Source organism: Orcinus orca, chromosome 7 (genome assembly GCF_937001465.1).
Source record: "Orcinus orca chromosome 7, mOrcOrc1.1, whole genome shotgun sequence".
NCBI lineage: Eukaryota > Metazoa > Chordata > Mammalia > Artiodactyla > Delphinidae > Orcinus > Orcinus orca.
The window spans coordinates 73,911,418-73,927,980 of NC_064565.1; the positions used below are offsets into that span (position 1 = coordinate 73,911,418).

Below are 16,563 nucleotides of genomic sequence, written 5' to 3' on the forward strand. Positions count from 1 at the left end.
AGTTGCTTCATTTGCAAATATTTTCTCCCATTCTGAGGGTTGTCTTTTGGTCTTGCTTATGGTTTCCTTTGCTGTGCAAAAGCTTTGAAGTTTCATTAGGTCCTATTTATTTTTTTTTGTTTTTATTTCTATTTCTCTAGGAAGTGGGTCAAAAAGGATCTTGCTGTGATTTATGTCATAGAGTGTCCTGCCTATGTTTTCCTCTAAGAGTTTGATAGTTTCTGGCCTTATATTTAGGTCTTTAATCCATTTTGAGTTTATTTTTGTGTATGGTGTTAGGGAGTGATCTAATCTCATACTTTTACATGTACCTGTCCAGTTTTCCCAGCACCACTTATTGAAGAGGCTGTCCTTTCTCCACTGTACATTCCTGTCTCCTTTATCAAAGATAAGGTGACCATATGTGCATGGGTTTATCTATGGGCTTTCTATCCTGTTCCATTTATCTATCTTTCTGTTTTTGTGCCAGTACCATACTGTCTTGATTACTGTAGCTCTGTAGTATAGTCTGAAGTCAGGGAGCCTGATTCCTCCAGCTCCGTTTTTCGTTCTCAAGATTGCTTTGGCTATTCGGGGTCTTTTGTGTTTCCATACAAATTGTGAAATTTTTTGTTTTATTTCTGTGAAAAATACCAGTGGTAGTTTGATAGGGATTGTATTGAATTTGTAGATTGCTTTGCGTAGTAGAGTCATTTTCACAATGTTGATTCTTCCAATCCAAGAACATGGTATATCTCTCCATCTATTTGTATCATCTTTAATTTCTTTCATCAGTGTCTTATAATTTTCTGCATACAGGTCTTTTGTCTCCTTAGGTAGGTTTATTCCTAGATATTTTATTCTTTTTGTTTCAATGGTAAATGGGAGTGTTTTCTTGATTTCACTTTCAGATTTTTCACCATTAGTGTATAGGAATGCCAGAGATTTCTGTGCGTTAATTTTGTATCCTGCTACTTGACCAAATTCATTGATTAGCTCTAGTAGTTTTCTGGTAGCATCTTTAGGATTCTCTATGTATTGTATCATGTCATCTGCAAACAGTGACAGCTTTACTTCTTCTTTTCCGATTTGGATTCCTTTTATTTCCTTTTCTTCTCTGATTGCTGTGGCTAAAACTTCCAAAACTATGTTGAATAAGAGTGGTGAGAGTGGGGAACCTTGTCTTGTTCCTGATCTTAGTGGAAATGCTTTCAGTTTTTCACCATTGAGGAAGATGTTGGTTGTGGGTTTGTCATATATGGCCTTTATTATGTTGAGGCAAGTTCCTTCTATGCCTACTTTCTGGAGGGTTTTTGTCATAAATGGGTGTTGAATTTTGTCGAAAGCTTTCTCTGCATCTATTGAGATGATCATATGGTTTTTCTCCTTCAATTTGTTAATATGGTGTATCATGTGATTGATTTGCGTATATTGAAGAATCCTTGCATTCCTGGAATAAACCCCGCTTGATCATGGTGTATGATCCGTTTAATGTGCTGTGGATTCTGTTTACTAGTATTTTGTTGAGGATTTTTGCATCTATGTTCATCAGTGATATTGGCCTATAGTTTTCTTTCTTTGTGACATCCTTGTCTGGTTTTGGTATCAGGGTGATGGTGGCCTCGTAGAATGAGTTTGGGAGTGTTCCTCCCTCTGCTATATTTGGAAGAGTTTGAGAAGGATAGGTGTTAGCTCTTCTGTAAATGTTTGATAAAATTTGCTTGTGAAGCCATCTGGTCCTGGGCTTTTGTTTGTTGGAAGATTTTTAATCACAGTTTGAAGTTCAGTGCTTGTGATTGGTCTGTTCATATTTTCTATTTCTTCCTGATTCAGTCTTGGCAGGTTGTGCATTTCTAAGAATTTGTCCATTTCTTCCAGGTTGTCCATTTTATTGGCATAGAGTTGCTTGTAGTAATGTCTCATGATCTTTTGTATTTCTGCAGCGTCAGTTGTTACTTCTCCTTTTTCATTTCTAATTCTATTGATTTGAGTCTTCTCCCTTTTTTTCTTGATGAGTCTGGCTAATGGTTTATCAATTTTGTGTATCTTCTCAAAGAACCAGCTTTTAGTTTTATTGATCTTTGCTATCGTTTCCTCCATTTCTTTTTCATTTATTTCTGATCTGATTTTTGATTTCTTTCCTTCTGCTAACTTTGGGGTTTTTTTGTTCTTCTTTCTCTAATTGCTTTAGGTGCAAGGTTATGTTGTTTATTCGAGATGTTTCCTGTTTCTTAAGGTAGGATTGTATTGCTATAAACTTCCCTCTTAGAACTGCTTTTGCTGCATCCCATAGGTTTTGGGTTGTCATGTCTCATTGTCATTTGTTTGTAGGTATTTTTTAATTTCCTCTTTGATTTCTTCAGTGATCACTTCGTTATTAAGTAGTATATTGTTTAGCCTCCATGTGTTTGTATTTTTTACAGATCTTTTCCTGTAATTGATATCTAGTCTCATAGCGTTGTGGTAGGAAAAGATACTTGATACAATTTCAATTTTCTTAAATTTACCAGGGCTTGATTTGTGACCCAAGATATGATCTATCCTGGAGAATGTTCCATGAGCACTTGAGAAAAATGTGTATTCTGTTGTTTTTGGATGGAATGTCCTATAAATATCAATTAAGTCCATCTTGTTTAATGTATCATTGAAAGCTTGTGTTTCCTTATTTATTTTCATTTTGGATGATCTGTCCATCGGTGAAAGTGGGGTGTTAAAGTCCCCTACTATGAATGTGTTACTGTCGATTTCCCCTTTTATGCCTGTTAGTATTTGCCTTCTGTATTGAGGTGCTCCTATGTTGGGTGCATAAATATTTACAATTGTTATATCTTCTTCTTGGATTGATCCCTTGATCATTATGTAGTGTCTTTCTTTGTCTCATCTAATAGTCTTTATTTTAAAGTCTATCTTGTCTGATATGAGAATTGCTACTCCAGCTTTCTTTTGATTTCCATTTGCATGGAATATCTTTTTCCATCCCCTCACTTTCATCCTGTATGTGTCTCTAGGTCTGAAGTGGGTCTCTAGTAGACAGTAAATATATGGGTCTTGTTTTTGTATCCATTCAGCCAATCTGTGTCTTTTGATGGGAGCATTCAGTCCATTTACATATAAGGTAATTATTGATATGTATGTTCCTATTCCCATTTTCTTAATTGTTTTGGGTTCGTTATTGTAGGTCTTTCCCTTCTCTTTATTTCTTGCCTAGAGAAGTTCCTTTAGCAGTTGCTGTAGAGCTGGTTTGGTGGTGCTGAAGTCTCTCAGCTTTTGCTTGTCCGTAAAGGACAAGCAAATTTCTCCATCAAATCTGAGTGAGATCCTTGCTGGGTAGAGTAATCTTTGTTGCAGGTTTTTCTCCTTCATCACTTTAAATATGTCCTGCCAGTCCCTTCTGGCTTGCAGAGTTTCTCCTGAAATATCAGCTGTTAACCTTATGGGGATTCCCTTGTGTGTTATTTGTTGTTTTTCCCTTGCTGCTTTTAATATGTTTTCTTTGTATTTACTTTTTGACAGTTTGATTAATATGTGTCTTGGCATGTTTCTCCTTGGATTTATCCTGTATGGGACTGTCTGTGCTTCTTGGACTTGATTAACTATTTCCTTGCCCATATTAGAGAAGTTTTTAACTATAATCTCTTCAAATATTTTCTCAGTCCCTTTCTTTTTCTCTTCTTCTTCTGGAACCCCTATAATTCGAATGTTGGTGCATTTAATGTTGTCCCAGAGGTCTCTGAGACTGTCCTCAGTTCTTTTCATTCTTTTTTCTATATTCTGCTCTGCAGTAGTTATTTTCACTATTTTATCTTCCAGGTCACTTATCCGTTCTTCTGCCTCAGTTATTCTGCTATTGATCCCATCTAGAGTATTTTTCATTTCATTTATTGTGTTGCTCATCATTGTTTGTTTCATCTTTAGGTTGTCTAGGTCCTTGTTAAATGTTTCTTGCATTTTGTCTATTCTGTTTCCAAGATTTTGGATCATCTTTACTATCATTATTCTGAATTCTTTTTCAGGTAGACTGTCTATTTCCTCTTCATTTGTTAGGTCTCGTGGGTTTTTATCTTGCTCCTTCATCTGCTGTGTGTTTATCTGTCTTCTCATTTTGCTTATCTTACTGTGTTTGGGGTCTCCTTTTTGCAGGCTGCAGGTTCATAGTTCCCGTTGTTTTTGGTGTCTGTCCCCAGTGGCTAAGGTTGGTTCAGTGGGTTGTGTAGGCTTCCTGGTGGAGGGGACTAGTGCCTGTGTTCTGGTGGATGAGGCTGTATCTTGTCTTTCTGGTGGGTAGGTCCACATCTGGTGGTGTGTTTTGGGGTGTCTGTGGACTTATTATGATTTTAGACAGCCTCTCTGCTAATGGGTGGGGTTGTGTTCCTGTCTTGCTAGTTGTTTGGCATAGGATGTCCAGCACTGTAGCTTGCTGGTCGTTGAGTGAAGCTGGGTGCTGGTGTTGAGATGGAGATCTCTGGGAGATTTTCACCGTTTGATATTATGTGGAGCTGGGAGGTCTCTTGTGGACCAGTGTCCTGAAGTTGGCTTTCTCACCTCAGAGGCACAGCACTGACTCCTGGCTACAGCACCAAGAGCCTTTCATCCACATGGCTCAGAAAAAAAGGGAGAAAAAGTAGAAAGAAAGTATTAGTAGAAGTAGAAAGAAAGAAAGAAAGAAAGGAGGGAGCGAGGGAGGGAGGGAGGGAGGACGGAAGGAAGGAAGGAGGGAAGGAAGGAAAAAAAGAAAGAAAGAAGATACAGTAAAATAAAGTAAGATAAAATATAATAAAGTTATTAAAATTAAAAAATAATTATTAAGAGAAAAAAAACAAATGGACGGATAGAACCCTAGGACAAATGGTGAAAGCAAAGGTATACAGACAAAATCTCACACAGACGCATACACATACACACTCAGAGAAAGAGGAAAAAGGGAGAAAATCATAAATCTTGCTCTCAACGTCCATCTCCTTAATTTGCGATGATTCATTGTCTATTCATGTATTCCACAGATGCAGCGTACATCTAGTTGATTGTGGAGCTTTAATTCGCTGCTTCTGAGGCTGCTGGAGAGATTTCCCTTTCTCTTCTTTGTTCTCACAGCTCCCTGGGGCTCAGCTTTGGACTTGGCCCCGCCTCTGAGTGTAGGTCGCCGGCGGGCCTCTGTTCTTCTCTCAGACAGGATGGGGTTAAAGGAGCCGCTGGCCTTTTCGCGGGCTCTGGCTCGCTCAGGCCGGGGGGAGGGAGGGGCACGGAGTGCGTGCAGGGCGGGCCTGCGGCGGCAGAGGCCGGCGTGACGTTGCACCAGCCTGAGGCGCGCCATGCGTTCTCCCGGGAGAGTTGTCCTTGGGTCCCGGGACCCTGGCAGTGGCGGGCTGGACAGGCTCCCCGGAAGAGGGTGTGGATAGTGACCTGTGCTCGCACACAGGCTTCTTGGTGGCGGCAGCAGCAGCCTTAGCGTCTCATGCGCGTCTCTGGGGTCCGCGCTTTTAGCCGCGGCTCACGCCCGTCTCTGGAGCTCCTTTAAGCAGCGCTCTTAAACCCCTCTCTTCACGCACCAGGAAACAAAGAGGGAAGAAAAAGTCTCTTGCCTCTTCGGCAGCTCCAGACTTTTCCCCGGACTCCCTCCCGGCTAGCCGTGGCGCACTAACCCCTTCAGGCTGTGTTCACGCCGCTAACTCCAATCCTCTCCCTGTGCTCAGACCGAAGCCCGAGCCTCAACTCCCAGCCCTGCCCGGCCCGGCGGGTGAGCAGACAAGCCTCTCAGGTTGGTGAGTGCCGGTCGGCCCTGATCCTCTGTGCGGGAATCTTTCCACTTTGCCTTCCGCACCCCTGTTGCTGTGCTCTCCCCCGTGGCTTCGAAGCTTTCCCCCTCCACCACCCGCAGTCTCCGCCTGTGAAGGGCCTTCCTAGTGTGTGGTAACTCTTTCCTCCTACACAGCTCCCTCCCACTGGTGCAGGTCCCGTCCCTATCCTTTTGTTTCCGTTTATTCTTTTTTCTTGTGCCCTACCCAGGTACGTGGGGGGTTTCTTGCCTTTTGGGAGGTCTGAGGTCTTCTGCCAGCGTTCAGTAGGTGTTCTGTAGGAGTTGTTCCACGTGTAGATGTATTTCTGGTGTATCTGTGGGGAGGAAGGTGATCTCCGTGTCTTACTCTTCCGCCATCTTCCCGGAAGCCCCCTTAACCTAGGTTTTTATGAGCTTTTTTCCCCTGTTAAAAATGTTGTGTGTTTTGTACCTTAAAGTGACCAAGACTGAAGGTAGAAATTCAGGGTTTCTGTGTGTGGTCAGGCATGTCATGTACCACACAAATCCAGGCACTGCCATTCAAAACACCTCTGATGCTGTGATATCTGCTGGAGTTGGGCGAAACTCTGCTGTAGCCCTGGGACATTCGTCTAAACTGTACTCTCTTCTCTTTTGATACTACTGAATCTAAGTGTCCTAAATTCAATGAGTCGTACTCTTGACTGTTTATTAACACTGACTGAAATGCCCTTTCACATTTGAATGTGTGATTTATTCAACATGTCTCATAGGATGTGCTTAGTTATAAAACTATTCCCTGGATATATTTCTTGGTACTTCATAGGAGATTTCATTTTAGCAAGTGCCTGTTAATATGTGTGAAGCACTATTGGAGGCACATACTGGAAATAAGACAATGTAGTTATAGAATCATCTACTTGAAAACCAGGTCACCAAAGCTGGCAGAAGTTAAGCAAACAATATATGCAATGTTCAATTAAATAACATACTAGTAGAAAGACAAATCGTTAAGGGAGGGAAGAATTCTGACAGAAACAGGAAATGATTCACAAGGTTGGTATTTGAATAGAAATTACAGGATGATTAGAATAAACTTTTTGACATTTTGACAGTTTAGAATGTTTATATAAAAATTGGGAGAAGGTAAATAAATGCTGAGGAAGTGCTACAGTAATAGAAACTTGATGCTCCCTGCCACTATGGCCTATCGTTTTGGCAAACAGTACCAGTTCTTATGTGGGAATCTACCTCTTCTCTCCTTAAGCTGGGTGGGGGCTCCACCATGTCTCAGGAGTGAGGCACAAGACCTGACCCCCAAACAATCAGTGCATTGCATTTTCTTGGCCACAGTGATAGGTTGAGGATAGACATTGGACTCAGTCTAAACCATCGAGAGGCAATGAAACTTTTGCTAACTTATATGCTTTACAAAAATGTGAACCTAAATACAAATCTACAGAGCACGTTCCAGGAACTAGAATGTGTCTGGTGAAGAGATGGATTAAAAGGATAATGATTCATTGTAGATACCAGAAATTGTTACATAGATCGACTTTCCCCACTCCTGTTCATTGTCCTGACTTACTACACACCCACTGAGTATATGATTGTAGCACTAATGTTCAAACTGTTAAAAGGTAAACTGAGGCATATTGAAACTTTTAAGTTTATTTGAGCAAAAATCGATTCAAATTGGGCAGCACCAAACTGGAAGCTGTTAGGAGGGCTCCACCCTCAGTAGCTGAGGGAGAGACTTTTGTAGAGAAAAGGTGGAAGCAAAGCAAGGAAATTATTTGAACGGCTGTGGCTTAAGTGTTTGCCTTAGTTGGAAAACCTTTGTTGGCTGTTTGTGATTTGTAGCCCTTGGGTTTTGATTTCTTAACCTTGAGGCATTTATAGGCTTAAGATTTTGGTTTGCTTACGTAGGTCACTCAGGTATTAGAGCCGCCTCAGTCTAATGGCCTCCTCGTTTAACAGTATTTATCATATGATTAAGTGAAAGGTAATTTTTTTTTAACAAGAAAAAATTGTTTACAATGATATTGAATTCGATGCAGGTATATAAAGCAAAATGAAAAAGTTAAATGTACAGTGGCCCTGGTTTAATTTGATAATCTTAGCATTAATAGGAAAGGTCGTTTGGGCTCATGCCTTTTAGTCACAGTAAGAATTGAACATCTGCATGATTCTTGTTGTTTTTCACTTTTAATCAAATGGGTGATGGGAGGATAGATTGAAGAGAGTCCAGTGATTATCAAAGGTCAGCAAGAGGGCACTGGATGGGAGGTAGAGTTGAATATATCCAAAGATGAATGTAAGGTATTTCAGAACTTAGATTACTTGATAATATTTCCCATCCAGCTCTATGGATGATAACATGGCCATACATTTATAGTTCACTAGTGACAATATAATTGACTTATGAACAATAAAAATATTTGTAAAACTTTTAATTTTTAATTGAATGTCAACATAATAATACTTGGATTAATTGTGTGATGCCAATGAAATCTGTGTATTATGTGAGGCCAGACTATGCCTGGTGATGAAAGGGTGTACTACAGTACGAAGATCCCAGGAATCTGGAATTATAGTTTCCAATCTTGATTTCACTACTGATACACTATCTGACTTTGGTCCCTTATTCCCCATGTAATATGCATGTAATATGTGGATTAAATATGCATGTAAAATGTGGATTAAAATATGCATGTAAAATGTGGATTAAAAAATCCAAGATTTTTTATGAGAAAAAAATATCTGCAACGTTGGTTAAGAAATGTGAGCTACATAGAATTATAATTATGAATTATTTTTTATGTCGGTAAAAGAAACTAAGTGACCAGTTATGAGAACCTCTAAATAACTTTTCCCATACTTTATATATTGTGACAGTTTGATGTAGTGATTACAGAAACTCAATATTTTTTCATGAGATTTCTCAGCCCCATTGAAAGGAAAATGGCCCATTTGTTTTACATTATCCTTTTATTTCAGAATGGAAACAGCCGAAGCATCATGCAGCCAAAGAATGATGTCATAACTCCAAGTATTACTCTGTACACTATTTCAAATTAGAAATAGACATTTAATGACAGAATTTTAATTCTGGAAGGCAACCTTTAGATAATTTTGTTAAATCATTTACAAATGAGGAAATGAAAGATGAAAGAAGATTTAATAAGTTGTTATAGATCTTCCAGATGTCCTTGATTTCCCATTTGGGTTTTTTCCATTATAAAATGTAAGTAAATTATGTTCTAAATTCATTGTCCAACAAATTTAAGGGTGCTTTGGCTCAATTTTTGGGATAGCTAAAGAAAGTGCTCAAACTTTGATGATATCCCATAGTCAACTTAGATATATGTGCCATTTAGGAGAAATATTTCCAACATGTCACTACTGCAATTCTCAGGCAATTATGTCATCAATGATCTGTCAATCTGGTACTATGGTTTGAGCTAAAGAAACAAATTTGTGGTAGCATTTCATAGATTTCTAGAATCTAGCAGATTGGGCAGAAATCATAGTTGGACAGGCTACATTTCAGAGGATTATGCTTATGCTTATGTTACTCAGATCTAATTCTAATTTTTAAAAAATATGTATTGAATGTTGTGAAAAGGGAATCCTCCTGCACTGTTGGTGGGAATGTAAATCACTGCGGCCACGGTGGAAAAAAATATCCATTGAGGAATGGATATTCCTCAAAAAATTAAATATGAGACTACCATATGACCCAGCAGTTTTACTCCAGGGTATTTATCCAAGGAAAAGAAGAACATTGTTTAGAAAAGATATATTCACCCCTATGTTCACTGCAGCATTATTCACAATAGCCAAGATATGGAAGCAACCCAAATGCCCATCAATAGATGAATAGATAAAGATGTGTTATCTTATTCAGCCATAAAAGAAGAATGAAATCTTGCCATTTGTGACAACATGGATGAACCCAGAGGGTATTATGCTAAGTGAAATAAGTCAGAGAAAGACAAATACTGTATGATTTCACTTATATGTGGAATCTAAAAAACAAATGAACAAACATAGCAAAACAGAAACAGTTATAGATACATAGAACAAACAGGGGTTTGCCAGGGGGTGGGGAGAAGGAAAGAAATAGGTGAGGGAGGTTAAGAGGTACAAACTTCCAGTTGCAAAATAAATGAGTCATGGGTATGAAATGTACAGTGTGGGGAATATAATTAATAGCTATATCTTTGTAAGGTGACATCATAACGACTTATCATGGTGATCATTTTGAAATGTATAGAAATATCAAATAACTATGACTTGTAACAGGAACTAAGACAGTATTGTAGGTCAATTATACTTCAGAAACAAAGTCATAGATAAACAGATCAGATTTGTGGTTACTAGAGGTGGAGGGTGGGGATTGGGGAGTAGGGGGAGAGGGAATTGGACGAAGGCAGCCAAAAGTTACAAACTTCCAGTTATAAGGTAAATAAGATGCATAAGATAAATATAGGATTATAATGTTCAAGGATAAATAAAACTAACACTGCTGTATGTTACATATGAAAGTTGTTAAAAGAGGAAATCCTAAGAGTTCTTATCACAAGGAAAAATTTTTTTTGTATTTAATTTTGTATCTGTATGAGATGATGGATGTTCACTAAAGTTACTGTGCTAATCATTTTGTGATGTATGTAAATCAAATCATTATGCTGTATACCTTAAACTTATACAGTGTTCTATGTCAATTATATCCTAAAAACTGGAAGAAAAAATTTTTAAAAAATGTACTTACAATGTGAATCCAAATGTTTTGTAGTAATCGTACTAATTAGGGTTCTGTGCAGATGTCAGAAATCATGTGAATCAGCTTAAGCAGAAACACCACATTTTCCATTGCTTACAGATTATGGGTGAATAATTCCAATAAGACCTGTATTTTTGAAAATATAGCAATGTGGAAGAAAGCAAGATTTAAAGGGAATAGAGGAAGGAAGGACAAAAGTAAGGAGAGTGTGTAGGAAAAAGGAAGGAAGGATGGAGGAGATGCTGTTACTTTTCCTCCCAGATCCTTTTTACTTGATCAGGAAGCTGTGCTCCAGCTGTGCAAGTGTTGAACTAACTCTGAAGAACTGTCCTTAGTTGACCTGATCCTTAACTGCTAATACTTGAGAGGTTACATGACTCTGCATCCCTGAAGCAGCTAATGACTGAGTGATACAAGGTACAGAAGCTCAGCCTTCTTGCTTCCAGGTGAGCTAACTCAATCCATGCAATTTACAGTCTATGCTAGCCTCTATCTGAAGTCACATGCTTGCCGGCTCTTTCTCCTTCCCTATCCTTCCCTCTGTCTCATATGTTTTTTCTAAAATCATGTGTGCTTGGATTCCCGTCTCAGGCCCTACTTCCAGGGAATTCTACTTAAGATAAAGGAAGAAAAAAAGTAGAAAAAACAAGAACACCAACAACTCAACCCTTCTCTTCAGCCTTGAGAGCTTCTTACCATACCATTAACCTCAAGATGAAACACCTGATTTTGTTTTTCACTCTAATTTACTAGTGAACCTAGTCTTTCTCCAACCATCTTTTAAATTTTTCGCTGAAAACTCCATCCAAGCACCAACTTGAACAAATATGTTAAGTTCAATTCTACTGCCAAATATACATTTTCCATGAAAATCAGACAAAGGAGAAGGAACTAGAGAAAGAACAAACTCGATTTCCTTGTTGAAGCATATTGATTTCATTTGTAGGGATTAGTGTTAGAATAAATAAAGGTGGTTTTTACTTTATCCAGTGAATATGAATAAATACAATGAAACTTGTCATTCGAGAAGGTTAAAAAAATTCAGAGTGTTTATCTAGACAAATGGTATTCATACCGATTAATAAAGAGAAGTCAGAGGGTACATTTCTCACATGCTGAAGCATTATCTGGCATTCTAAGGACATTTACCATGCTTATTCCATTAAACAGAGAAACAATATCGTCTGTGTGTCTGTGTGGGTGATGGTGGTGGTGGCCATGGTGGTGGAGTAAGCAGAAAAATGGCTTAATGCCCAGAACCTGTGAAGAGGTTGTTACCAGGCAAAGGGGTCTTAGCAGCCAATCAGTTTACTTTAAAACTGCGCATGCCCAGATTCTCCAGGTGGGCCCAATGTAATCACAAGCGTCCTTCAAAGAGGCAGGAGGAGGTAAAACAAGTGTTAGAGTGGTGTCATTTGAGAAAGAATTGACTGTCCAGGGCACTGCTACCTTTGAAGACAGAGTGGGGCCATGAGCCAAGGAATTCTGGTGGTTTCTAGAATCTGGAAAAAGCATGGAAATGCATTTTTCCTTAGGATCTCCAGAAGGAAAGACCTGCATCAGACTTCTGATCTATAGAACTGTAAGGTAATAAATTTGTGTTGTTTTAAACTACCAAATTTGTTGTAATTTGTTATAGCTGCATATCATTAGATTTATGTTTTATTTAGGATGTCAGCTACTGTTATGAAAAAACTAACAAGCAACACAACCCTGACAATATTTTCTTCTTTTACCCCTAGCCCATTTTACTGAAAAGTATATTAAAAAGGAGAGAATACTCATTCAAAAGGGCAAAAAAGCAAAAACAAAAAAGCAAAGAGGCTGTATCTTCTGAAATGACTACCTGAATACAGCTCTAATTATCAGTCTCTAGAAAATACACACCACCAGTTTGTTTCTTCAGTTCCCCTCTTGGTTCAGTTATCATACATGCTGATACCTCAATGGAAACGAGGAGTAATGGAGTACAAAGTTTGGGGGAAGTTAACCAGAATATAGGGCTGCCCCACTAGAAAAGCTGTTAAGTTAAAATATCCAAACAAATGCAAATTTAATTGGCTCTGATCTAGGGAGTAAGATATGGTCCCCACAAAACTTGGAGGGGTAGGTAATACTTATTAATGGTATAATTGATATGTGAAATAACATGGTGGAGTTAGAAACCGATTTTAACTTTTGCTGTCTTTTTTTTTTTTTTTTTGCGGTACGCGGGCCTCTCACTGTTGGGGCCTCTCCCGTTGCGGAGCACAGGCTCCAGACGCGCAGGCTCAGCGGCCGCGGCTCACGGGCCTAGCCGCTCCGCGGCATGCGGGATCTTCCCGGATGTGTTGTCATTTTAAAAAAAATTTCTTCTATCCCGTAATAATTCCTCTACCCCTGGGTGAGATCTTTGGTAGGCCAAAGGGAGGAGGAGTAAGAGGGAAGAAAGGTCTAATGTGAGCTCAGGTAGCATCTTACGTTGATTTTCTCTGGCCTTTCCTATTGTTCGAAGTGATTCTTCTCTGGGTATTTTCTTGAGGCTCTCTCCACTTGAGTAAGTAATTCTCCTTCATCTGTCCAGTTGTTATTCCCACACAGCTTCTGCACCTGGCTCTATACTTTGAGCCTCCCTGGATGAGATTATCTTGATCATTGCAGAGAGCCCTCTTGGACATCATTCAAAACCTCTACAGGCTACCTCTGTGTCTCAGGTGGCCCATGCCTTGTCCCTGGGAAACCTGGTCCCTTTTCCCACTGTGAGATGGTTAGTAGCTTCCCTAACTAGTTCTCTGCTTTGCCACCACAGGCTGTTTTGGCAGCCTTCTACTGCTTACACAATCAGGCTTGAGGTGGAAATCAGATTGCATGTTCTCAGACTCCAGGGGATTATATCAAACTTCTTGAAAAATGGTCTCCTCGAAGCTCCGTTCACTCGATTTGGGACCGGGGCAAAATCTCCATGTGTCCCCACATGCCTCTTCCAGCTCACTAGCAATGGTCTCCAAAGAAATCCTCTTTCTGTTTTCTCATGTATGTGCCTCTCCCACTCCCTTTAAAACCCAGAGCTGAATGAAATCTAAGGTTTGTTAAAACTGATTCACAGACAGCTCTTTTGCAGTCCTGCATAGGTGCTCTCATATTTCATCTGGGAATATTAAAGTAGTTGATACCTACTGCCCTGGACCTCAGTAGAAACTGAGACAGAAACAGTTGCATTCAATATCCTATTACTGTGGTCAAACTTGTAGATCCTGGAGAGTGCACAGCCAGTGGCTAAAGCTATAGGAAAGGAGAACCAGGCCCTGGAGGTACTGCAACTGGCAGGAATAAAGCAATATATTGGAATATCAGTCAAAATAGGCTGACGTTCAATGCAGGATTCCAGTGTCAAAAGAGGTCATATAGTTAGAAGTTTAGAGGGAAAACTAGTTGTAAGTCTTGGGCAAACAGATCTGGGAGAGAAAAATCTGTAGGTTAGTATCCAGGCTGCTTATGGCACATGATTCCCACTGGTTGTTAATATATTACATGTGTCTCTATCGCTTCACGCACTATATAAGCTGGGTTTGCTCTCAGGTATTAATGAAATATGTGTTGAGCACCTTAATTTTGCCAGGTGCTGTGCTAGGGAATGAGCTAGGTGCTCTGAAGTGAGGTCTCTGTGAGGCCAGGTAGGAGTGGATGACATTGCTACTATTTTATCCTTACCCTCTTTGACTCTTCCATGTGTTCTTGTCATATTTATAAATGTCTACACTTTAAAGGGAGCAACGGCAGACAGAAGTGTTTAAACTGAGGTGAATTCTGACACTTGTTAAAGCTTAGATGAGATTTGTGTGAGAACCTGGAAACAAAATGGGGCAGCTAGAGTTATCACGGGATATAAATTGCCAGTGCTTCTATTTGTATGAATAACTGTTTTCCAAATTATTTTTGTAATAGTTGAATCAGAAAACAATAAAAGTTTATTTGCTTTCTCAAGAATCTCAGGAACTAAGGGAAAAAAATGCTTTCTTGCCTTAGCCTTCTTAGATTTCTTTCTATCCTGTTTGCTTTATTTCTAGACTAACCTGTGGCAGAAGGCCAGCTGCAATCTGAAAGAGATCAGTCACAGTCTTTGGTGTATTAAGAATATGTTCATATTAATAGATTTCCTCTAAGGATATCTCACATCACCATTCCTGAGCCAAGTTTAAAACAATATGTGTAATTCTTCGAATACTGAGATTTCATGGAGGCAAATGTGCCAATTTGTATATGTGTATGTTTTTGATTGTCATTAAATGGGTTTAATTCCATTGAGTATACAAGTGGCTCGCTATTTTGGAGTCTCTATGAATTGAAATACTGCTGAGCAACTAAGCCTCTGATAATTTTCACCTTTTGTTGCTGTAGGCATATTGCATATCAATGTACATTTTTTTTTAATGCTAAGCCCCCTGGGGAGAAAAAGAGACAAAAAAACACAGGGTTATTCAGTGCTGAGGTCAGAGATAGAGATTAGATTCCTTCACCTCCATTCTTGGAAATAAAACTTATAAATTTTTAAGGTGGATGAGACATTAGAGATCATGTCATCTGATCATCTAATTTTACAGATGAGGAAATTACAGCCCGTTATAATGGGGACTTGACCTTGATTTGCCCAAATAAATTTTGAAATATTATTAATACACAGAATCACTTTTATAATACTGAAAGCTAGGGATTGCCATACATATAATGCTTATTTGAAAAGGTGTCATTGTTTAAATGTGATTAGGGTCACATACAAGAATCAAATTTTAGATTAACAATAGTTTATTTATGAGTTATTTGGTTGACGATATTAGATCCAAAGTAGTGAGTTTGAAATTCGCAAATGCCTGGAAACTGTCAGTTTTCTTTCTCCATGGTAGTATAATTTTAAATTGAACATTTCTGAAGGCAACCACACTGTCTAGTAATCTGAGCTCTGGAATAGGAATTAGGGATACAGTGTTTCATATATAAGATTGACAAAGACTGCTATTTGACTGAGAATCTGATTATTACATGAATGGGTGAAGTTCACTGCCTTGGACCTCTCTTCATTTGGACTGAGGTGGCGGCTAGTTCCAGGATACAACCCCTTACTAGGAAGCTGTCTGGGATAGCAGTGCAAATCACATATAGCCCATTTGAGGGTACCATTAATGAGGAAGGCAGACAATCAAGGCAGGACATTGTTTACCTTATCCTGGGAGTTGACACCTGGCCACTTACTGGAAACTGAATCTAATCATTTTATCATATCCTATCTTTTTCAGTTACCTTTTTTTGAATTAGATTTGATTTACAATATTAGTTATAGGTGTACAACACAGTGATTTGATATTTTTATAGATTATACTCCATTTAAAGTTATTATAAAATATTGACTACATTTGCTGTGCTGTATATTACCTCCTTGTATCACATTGATTTTATACCTATTAGTTTGTACCTCTTATTAGTTTGTACCTCTTAATCCCCTTCCCCTATCTTGTCCCTCATCCCACCTCTCTCCTCACTGGTAACCACTGGGTTTGTTCTCTGTATCTGTGAGTCTATTTCTGTATTGTTACATTCATTCGTTTTATTTTTTGATTCCACATATAAGTGAAAGCATGTAATAGATGTCTTTTTCTGACAGATTTCACTAAGCATAATATCCTCCAAGTCCATCCATGTTACTGTAAATGGCAAAGTTCATTTTTTTTTAATGGCTGAGTAGTAGTCCATTGTGTATATATTCCACATCTTCTTTATCCCTTCATCTACCTATGGACACTTAAGTTGCTTCCATATCTTGGCAATTGTAAATAATCCTGCTATGAACATTGGGGTGCATGTATCTTTTCAAATTAGTGTTTTCGTAGTTTTTGGATGTATACCCAGGAGTGGAATTGCTAGGTCATATGGTAGCTCTATTTTTAGTTTTTTGAGAAACCGCCATACTGTTTTCCACAGTGGCTACACCAATTCGTATTCCACCTACAGGTGGAATAACAAATGTTGGTGAGGATGTGGACAAAAGGGAGCCCTACTACAAGGTACAAGG

At 38.9% G+C, this 16,563-nt stretch overlaps 1 long non-coding RNA gene across 1 annotated transcript in view; it reads right to left on the minus strand.

Annotated features, from left to right (window-relative positions):
• Positions 1 to 4,379: 4,379 nt before the first annotated feature.
• The window catches only part of LOC125964992 (uncharacterized), a 42,982-nt gene continuing 30,798 nt past the window's right edge, over positions 4,380 to 16,563 (minus strand). Inside the window, exon 2 of the long non-coding RNA XR_007478394.1 lies at positions 4,380 to 4,521. This is a non-coding gene — a long non-coding RNA (uncharacterized LOC125964992). The remainder of the gene's footprint in view (positions 4,522 to 16,563) is intronic.